This window comes from Erinaceus europaeus, chromosome 14, assembly GCF_950295315.1.
Source record: "Erinaceus europaeus chromosome 14, mEriEur2.1, whole genome shotgun sequence".
NCBI classification, from domain to species: Eukaryota; Metazoa; Chordata; class Mammalia; order Eulipotyphla; family Erinaceidae; genus Erinaceus; species Erinaceus europaeus.
In genome coordinates, this window is record NC_080175.1 from 95,597,640 (window position 1) to 95,607,469 (window position 9,830).

General features: G+C 38.3%; 1 long non-coding RNA gene across 1 annotated transcript in view; it reads right to left on the bottom strand.

Moving 5' to 3' along the window:
* LOC132532828 (uncharacterized) overlaps positions 1 to 9,526 on the bottom strand; it is a 91,599-nt gene extending 82,073 nt beyond the window's left edge. The window contains exon 1 of the long non-coding RNA XR_009544770.1: positions 9,380 to 9,526. This is a non-coding gene — a long non-coding RNA (uncharacterized LOC132532828). The remainder of the gene's footprint in view (positions 1 to 9,379) is intronic.
* Positions 9,527 to 9,830: the final 304 nt, after the last annotated feature.

The following is a 9,830-nucleotide window of genomic DNA, read 5'->3' on the forward strand; positions in this document are numbered from 1 at the left end:
GCAAGGATTTTCGTCTGTGGGAACCCAGGGCAAGTTTGGTAGAGGAAGACTTGATCTGGTGGTGGTCCACCTGTCTCAGGGAGCTAGCAAACTTTACTTATGGGTCAATGGATGTAAGATGGCATAAATAGCCATAGTGACTTTTTCTTGATCTATAACCCATCCCTTTATAAATTGTTGCTTTTCAGTTGTTTTAATGAGAACAAGTAAGTTGAAAAGAAAGTGAACCAACTCCCTCCCCCCCCAAAAAAAAAAGAAAGTAGCTTTACTCATCTGACAATTGTTTTGTAAATCATTATTTACTCAATAAAATGATTTGGTTAAAAAGAAGAACAAAAACAAAGAAGCAGCAGAAACGACCTGTCTGTGGTTGTAGAGACACCTCCATAAAGTAGAGCAAAGGATTTGTATTCCTGTCTCCAAGGGTCCTGGGCTAGTCTTTCACACCATGATAAGCCACCTTTGAACAGTTCTCTGGCCTCTCTCTCTCTCTCTCTCTCTCTCTCTCATTCTTTCTCTCTCTCATTCTCTCTCTCTCATTCTCTCTCTCTCTCATTCTCTCTCATTCTCTTTCTCTCTCTCTCATTCTCTCATTCTCTCTCTTTCATTCTCTCTCTCTCTCATTCTCTCTCTCTCATTCTCTCTCATTCTCTTTCTCTTTCTTTCATTCTCTCTCTCTCTCTCTCTGTCTCTCTGTCTCCCCCTCTCTCAGACTATTTCTCAAAAATAATCTTCTCAGTTTAAAAAGGTCATCTAAAATTAAATCCCATTAAGGTAGTCTTTAGACACTACTTAGGAGATTCAAACATTAGCATGTAAGAACATCACGAAGAATGAGCATTTCTGACCTTCCTTACCAGAACCTATTTCAATCTGAAGTATTTTCAAAGCAATATTTAAAAACATTGCATCCATTTTTTCTTTTGTTAAAAATAAATCACTGCCTAACTGTTACATTTATGTTAATTGGATGAAATCCAGACATAAATTATACTACCACAAATAGAAACCATTAAAATAGGGGAAAAACTGTATTGCTGACAGAATGATAGTACTAAACTGTCAAAGGTATTAAGGTATACATCTGTGGGACAACCATCCCATTGCCCTACCAAAACTTGTCAGGAGACCAAGTATGTTTCTCTTCAGATGCTAAAGCATAGTAAACATTATAAGATGTGTCTTTCTACTGTTCTTGGGTTAATGGATACACATAATCACAGGATAAGTAAAAGGTATGAATGGTTTTCTGCAAGAATGACAATAAATATGAGGGGGTTGGATAAAAGTCTTAGAAAAATGGAAAATACCAGTGATATTTGAGATCTAAATCCCTTACAGAAATTATTGTATTGGATCTCTGCAATGTACTAGCAATTCTTCAAAGCAGATACTTTATTTATAAATTATAATTTATTTATAAATGATAAGGAATCCAGTGTAAATAAGGGGAACTTGATCAATGGAATATAGTTCATTAAAGGTATAACTGGAGGAAGTATATCAATAATAAAAATATCCATCTCATCCTCATTAGACTTAAACTAACATGAAGAGGTAAGGCATGAACAACAAGCATATACGCCAGATATCCTTCACACGCCCACTTCAAAAGATAGGCAACTAAGGTTAAAAGAGACTACAGTTCCGGTTCAAGCTTATTGACTTCTGGCCCTGGCAGTGGCACAGAGGAGATGTCAAACCCATATTCGAATCACAGTTTTTCAAAAAGGCTTCTTCATTAGTGATTTGCCAAAGTCTCACAATAATAGAAGATGCCAAGCGCCTAGTTTCACACCTATACATGGTGTCTCTCAACTGCTACTCCCCTCCCCACGGTTCTGTTCCTCAGCCATCACAGTCCTGTTACTCCATGATGCGTTTGCTATATCCAGGAAGACCTGCATAGTTCTGAGTGAATGTGTGATGGCTATACGTGTGTTGTGACTTATCTTTGATTGTACTTAACTTGGGAATTATTGAACATCTTCACTTGCCTTTTGTGAATTCACTGCTCATTTATATGGCAGTTTTCCATAAAAAGAAAAGTCATCTTATGACAATTTTCTGGGTCCCAAGTAATAACGTATGGGGATAAGGTTCATTTGATTGAGCAAAGGACTTGGACTTCTAAGGTTCTAGATTTTGTCACTGGTACTGTATGGACTACAGTGTTGGTCTAGCATCTCTCTCTCTCATGTGAAACTATCTTACACAAAATGAAAAAAATAAGATTTTTAAAATGGAAACATTTTATCTGTAATACAGTTCGTCAAGTGTGTATATGTATAAAAAGTGTAATTTTTCTATAATTCTTCCTATGCTTCAGAATTACATTTAAAATCCAGATTAGATACATCAGATTAATATAAAATAAACTACTATTCAGAGGTTTATGCTTGTTTCTGCCATAGAGCCTATTTTAAGGCCCAAAAATGTATGTTAGAGTGATTTCTTTTTCTTTTTCTCATAATTCCTTTAACTTCCATTACAGTTAATATTTCTTACTTTTCTTACCCTAATACACCTTCTATCATTTCCTTTTCTCATCTTTTTTTTAGTTAACCAGACCTTTTTTAATTAACCTGGCTTATGGAGGTGCAGCAGATGGAAACTGGGGCACTGGAGGTTCAGAGTGAAGAGATGTTTCCATGACTGTTTGCTGTCTCCTCTATAGTACGCTTCATATCTTCATGAAGGAAATCTCATGCAAAGGGAATAAGGAATAGATGTAATGATTCAACGTTTAGTATTTGGTGCTAAGTATTTCATGTATATACTTAGCCCTGAGATACCCCCTTGGCAATTTTTTTTTTTTTAATTTAAGAGTTCTTCCTGGTGTTTTCCTATGTTGTTACAGATCAAAACTGAAACCCCTCTTTCATGTAACTGATACCTACTTTCACTTTAATAAGGATTTCTTTGGTGCTCTCATGTAACAATTCAGATCAAAATCAGGAGCTTTCTTTCACTTTACTGACATGTACTTTCACTTTATTAAACAGTTATTGATTGATCCTCTTTAAAAATAATGCAAAATCCAATGGGAATCACATATGGGAAAGGAACAGAAAATCAACTCACATTTTCAATGACTATAATGCTATATCCTTAGGATAAATTGTCAGTGCCCTATGGACATCTGCTCAGCACTTCCTATTCTCATACATGTGGCTCAAACAATACCCAAAACTAAGCAGTGACTGCTCAAAGGCCTTTTAGAATGACCAGAGCTGTCCCAATCTATACACAGGGTTGTTTAGAAATCCTAAGATCGAGAGACTGATGTCCCAGTCTCTCGATCTGCCATTAACCAAGGCAAATCTCTTTGCTAAGGAATGTTCATAGGAATCCATTGCCAAATAAAGACAGACTACAGTGCCCATTCCCCACCCCACCCTGGAAAAATAACATGATCAGGCTCTTCTTTAATCCTTCACTCTGCCTTCATCTTTGTTTAGCTAACAGTTTATGTGGAAAAACTGAGAAAGAAGAGAAATATGATTTTGACCTACTCTGGTGAATGGACCCTTTCTCCCACAGATGTTAAAACAATAGGCTTCACACACACATACATACACACCCTGCTTGTGCTATTTCAAAGAGTTTGACAGAATATTTTGAGATTCAAGAAAAATCATTTTAAACCATCCTTTTTTATTTTATTTATTTATTTTTTTTTTTAATTTTTTATTTAAGAAAGGATTAATGAACAAAAACATAAGGTAGGAGGGGTACAACCATCCTTTTAATAGCAGGACTTGAAGGCAATGGGCTGGCTGGGTAAGGTCATTAACACTTATACACCTGTTTCCATCAGGGATATCTAAGCCCTCAGGTATTACATGAGAACTTTCTATCACATACCACATAGATAGATCCGAAATGTAATTACATATGCTAAGTCTATCTCATGAAAAGAAAATTTCTAAAATAGAGCATAAGGCTCAAAGAAAATTTCTATCTAGTATGTATTACTCGTACCTCACCCAGTTTATATTCCTCCAACAGCTCTCCTGAGTCTAGTCTCCCTCCCCAGCCCCTGAAGAAATCATAAAATTGCTTAGAAATTCAAAAAAAATTAATTATCTTTGTTTACTGATTGGATAGAGACAGCTAGAAATAGAGAGGGAAGAGAGAGGGAGGGAGAAAGATGGACAGGCGCCTATAACACTGCTTTACCACTCACAAAGCTTTCTCCCTGCTGATGTGGATGGGGGCTTGAACCCAGGTCCTTGTGCGCTGTGACATGTACACTCAACCATGTGCGCCACCACCCAACCCCTGACTTTGAAAGTCTAATGGGTTATTTAAAATACTGCACAGAGCAGAATATTACTATTTAAGGATAACAAAAAATCAGAAAGTTGAATGAAGGTTGTAAGTATTTTCTCCATATCAAATTCAGAGTACAGAGACTCTATATCTTGGAAATTTTTTAGGAATGTGTTCACATATTAAAAAATTAAAAAGCAGTTTCTGTGTTTCATTTTGATTTAATTTACCTGCTTATTTTCTCTACAAGCTTTTGGACTATAAGAACAACTATTGGTTAATTAGAAATCAGGAATGGGATGAAATAAATCAGGCCAAAGGGTACCTTTTGATAGTTATGGACAAAAGTAGACTTTAGTTATGAACTTGATGTTGACTGTGCACATTTTATTCAATGATACATACCTGAAACCTACATTATATCATTACACTACAACATTCTTCCCCTCAACAAAATAAAAAAGAAATATAAAACACTGAGTTCCTAACTCTTTACATAAGTTCTATATTAGACATACCTGACCTACCAATACAACAAGAAGTCTTACAGATTATACACTGTGAAGCCAGTCAGTGTGCCTTGAAAGCAAGTTATACTCATGTATTATGCTTAAAATAAGCAGCTCTTTTTTTTTCCTTTTTGCCTCCAGTTATTGCTGGGACTGGGTGCCTGCACCATGAATCCACTGCTCCTAGAGGCTATTTTTGCCCTCTTTTTGTTGCCCTTGTTGTTGTAGCCTTGTTGTGGTTATTTTTTTTTGATGTCCTTCATTGTTGGACAGAGAGAAATGGAGAGAGGAGGGGGAGAGAGAAAGATAGACACCTGCAGACCTACTTCACCGCCTGTGAAGCAACTCCCCTGCAGGTGGGGAGCTGGGGCTCAAACCGGGATCCTTATGCAGGTCCTTGTGCTTTGCGCCACATGTCCTACCACCTGACCCCCTACAATAAGCAGTTCTTAAGAGCATCTTATGTGGTTTTCTTTTTTCCTGATAGTTAAGACAAATCACTCCAACAATTTGCTTAGCAGATTGTCTTTCATTTCATTTTCATTTTGAATACAAGATCAACTGTGAGACTTTAGGTGTTATTAGAAGATGTACTGGGGGCCAGGTGGTGGCGCACCTGGTTGAGCGCACATGTTACAATGTGCAAGGACCCAGGTTTGAGCCCTCAGGCCCACCTGCAGGGGGAAAGCTTTGCAAGTGGTGAAGCAGTGTTGCAGGTGTCTGTCTCTCTCCTTCTCTATCACCCCTTCCCTCTTAATTTCTAGCTGTCTCTGTCCAATAAATAAATAAAGATTAAAAAAAAGAAGAAGACATACTAACTCTGTCCACTCCTATTAACGTATCTTTTGCATGAGCTAGTAGGGTTAGTCTTAATAAATAGCCCAATAAATAACAATGAATGTTTTAAGGTATTTTATGGCATATGTAACTATGTTCATATATAACTAATGAAATAAAATTTTAAAAATCTCCATATAGCCTTGTGGAAGACTCGAAGTTAGTGATACTAAACTTAAATTTCTGACTTAAATCCCTAACGTGTAGAAATTAAAAATTCAGTTGCTTCATAGAAACAGGCTGGGAGTATGGACCCACCTTCCAGCTCCCATGTTCAGAAAAGAAGCAATTACAGAAGCCAGACCTTCCACATTCTGCACCCCACAATGATCCTGGGTCCATGCTCCCAGAGAGAAAAAGAATAGGAAAGCTATCAGGGGAGGGGATGGGATATGGAACTCTGAGGGTAGGAAATGTGTGGAATTTTGCCCCTCTTATCCTATGGTCTTGTCAATATTTTCTATTTTTTAAATAAATTAGATTAAAAAGGAAAAAACAGCTCAGTTTCTCCATGCAGCAGTCTCTTCTCCTGAAATATAGACACAGGGTATGTGTGAAAGAACTTGGGTTATAGTGACAGCCTTGCCTAGGACGTGCGTGCTGCACCCAGACTCATGCTAAAATGCTAAGACTGTAAATCATATACCTCCATCTAAAATGCAAATTAAGCTAACGAAATGATACTAATCTCTTGTGTAGAACTTTGTATTTTATTTTAAAATATTATATGGGGGCCACATAGTGGAACACCAGATTAAGTGCACATGTTACAATGTACAAAGACCGAAGGAGTCGTGTGGAAACGCAGCGGGTTAAGCTCATGTGGCACAAAGCACAAGGAACGAGATAAAGAACCCGGTTCAAGCCCCACCTACAGGGGAGTCGCTTCACAAGCGGTGAAGCAGGTCTGCAGGTGTCTGTCTTTCTCTCCCCCTCTCTGTCTCCCCTCCTCTCTCCATTTCTCTCTGTCCTATCCAACATCAACATCAACATCATCAACAACAATAACTATAACAATAAAACAAGGGCAACAAAAGGGAAGAAGTAAATATTTAAAAAAAAAAACTTAAGAAAAAACCCAATGTGCAAAGACCAAGGTTCAAGTCTCTAGTCCCTACCTTCAGGAAGGTAAGTTTCATGATCAGTGAAGCAGGTCTGCAGGTGTCTGTCTTTCTCTCCCCCTCTGTCTTCCCCTCCTCTTTCCATTTCTCTCTGTCCTATCCAACAACATTAACATCAACAACAACAACAATAATAACTATAACAATAAAACAAGGGCAACAAAAGGGAAGAAGTAAATATTTTTTAAAAAGCTTAAAAAAAAAACCCAATGTACAAAGACCAAGGTTCAAGTCTCCAGTCCCCACCTTCAGGAAGGTAAGTTTCATGAGCAGTGAAGCAGTGCTACAGGTGTTTCTATCTCCATTCACTCTCCCTGTCTTAGGATATGAAGTAAATAAACTAACTAACTAACTACATATATATATATATATATCATGCCTAAGCTGCAGACTTCCTTACTATTAAAATACATAGCAATGCTTGTGACTGAAAAAGTATGACCAGCAAAACCCACGAATTAAATTTTGAGTTCCAGTGTCTCTGGAACTGTCATAGTGGTACAACTGTAAATTACAGGTTTGACATCCTGAGTTAATCCCTGGTACTGCAAATGCCAAAGTACTGTGCTTGTCTTTTCGATTCTCTCTTGTGAAATAAAGTGAGAGAACCATGCTTAGTGAAATGTACCAAAGAGAAAAGGACAAATGCCAGGTGATCTCACTTATTGGTAGAACTTAAGAAAAAAGTACAGAAAGAGAAAAACTCAAAGCAAAACTTGGACTGGATGAGGTGTATTGCACCAAATCAGTGGACTCTGGGAAGGGGGTGAAGAGAGGGAGCAGAGAGGACATTTTGGTCTGGGTGTATGGTGGGGAAAAAATCAAAGCTAGAGGGAACTGTGTTCTGTAGATTCCTATCATAGGGTGCTGAGGGAAAGAGAGGAGTGAATCAGAAAAAGAAGGGGCAACTATGTATAAATGGGGACACATAGTTGTAGAGAAGATGATTGGCCCATGTCTGAAACCTTAGGGAAACTGTGATGGATTGCAGGGAGGAGAGTGAAGACTCAGAACTCTGGTGGTGGGAATGGTGTGGATTCAAACCCCATCGACATGTAATTCTGTAATTTAAAAATGTCAAAAGTAAATAAAAAGGAAGAAATTGTACCTATGTGTCAGCATCAGTACCGTAAGCCATTAACTCCACCAACAAAATAATTTTTTAAAAGCACACACACACACACACACACATAAAAAACAAAGTATTAGCTCCCATGGTGGATGGAAAGAACTTAAGTTGTGAAAGTAAATGTTTTAAAGAAATCTGTCATGGGGAGACAAGATGTATCCATGTGTATCAACTCTGCTGTAAACCTCTATCCCCTCTACCTAATATAATAATTAAAAAAAAAAAGTCAGGGGAAAATAACAGCTAAATAATAACAGTAGGGATGTGCAGGTGCTAATCCTCAGCCATAAGCCTCACAGCAAAAAAAAAAAAAAATGGTATTACAACTGTTGAACCCCCAAACAAAAATAGTAGTCCCAACTAAATATAAATAACACATTTAGAAAACTATTGAGATCATGACAATGGTATTCATGAGTGCTATTCCTGAGAAAGCATCTTCTAAACCAAATGAACTAATAAAACATCTTGAGAGTTTTGCCTCCACATCCTACAGCTGTCTACCAGATAAAATTATTAAAGAAAAAGGTTTGCATGAACTGTCCATACATTTCTTCAGAAATCCCTTTCCTTCCAGTAAAATAAAGTTGCTAGCCTCCTCGTGTAAACTCGATACTTTTTTCAGAGCTCTTTAATCATAAGAAATGTTTTGTTTTGTTTTGTTTTTTTTGTCAGTCAGTGACTTAAAAAGTTGTACTGTTAAAGTAATCCAACATGGTAATAATTTGGGAACAAAAGGTGAAGAGAGCAGTGAATCAATGTGCCTTTTAAACCAAATCCCCATGACATTTCAGAGTCTGTCTAGAAAAACCTGAAGCTCCCTGCTTTTTAATAAGCATATGGAGGCACAGAGAATAATAAATAACTCAAGTTACTTGGAAGTCTATTAATTGTAAACCACAGTGAAAGGAACATCACTTCTCCAATCTGGGCAAGGTTGTCCTGTTTCATTGTGTACTCATAATGCCTACTTTCACCTTATTTTAGATCCTTTGATTTGAATTGAAAAATTAGGCATGAGAATAAGAAGGAGGGGGCAGAGAACAAAATGAGTTGCCAGAATCAGCCAACAGTGGCCTAGAAAGCAGATAGATGATAGATAGATAGATAGATAGATAGATAGATAGATAGATAGATAGATGATAGGTATATGATAGATAGATAGATAGATGATAGGTATATGATAGATAGATAGATAGATAGATAGATAGATAGATAGATAGATAGATAGACAGATAGCTGGATGGATGGATGGATGGATAATTTATTTAGGGACATTTTTTGAGACCTAGTCATTTGAGCTGAATTACATCTGAATTCTCAGCCCTGCTGTAAGAATTGCAAAGCTTACAGCCCATCCGCCCACCCTCAGCCTGTGCAGCCAAGACCTAGTCTGTCCAAGACTTTGGAAATACTGCAAAGCCAGCAGATCTTGGAGAGCTAAGATACCTAGCCAGTTCCATATCCCTAGTTCAAGACCCTTCAATACAGCTCTCTGCTTAACTCACCTGGAGTCAGGTCAAGATGCAGCCTCCGCCCAGGTCTGGGCAACAGCCCCTGGAAGCAGCTCTGAGAAGCTCAGCTCTGTCAACCGGAATAGTGAAAACAGTGCAGCAGAGACTCTGGCTGTGAGTTGCTTTCGCTGCTCCACTCCCCACCAGAAGCATCCTTCCTTCTCCCCTCCTCCTTCTACTCCTCCCCCGCCTGCTGCTTCTGCACTCCCTTTCCCTGGTGCTGGCTGAGTCCTCCTCCTCCTCCTACAGGCGCGAGAGCTGTCCGTGGTGCTAATGAGGAGACTGGCCCCTCCCAGGCAGGCTGTGCTCCGGAACCCTGCTCAGAACACTGGAGTCTCTCTCAGAAACAGGCTAGGGGGATAGATATGTTTTGTGAGGTCAGAGGGAAAAAAATTGACTAAAGAAGGCAACTAGTCATCGCTGTAGCATCTAATACTCCCTTGAC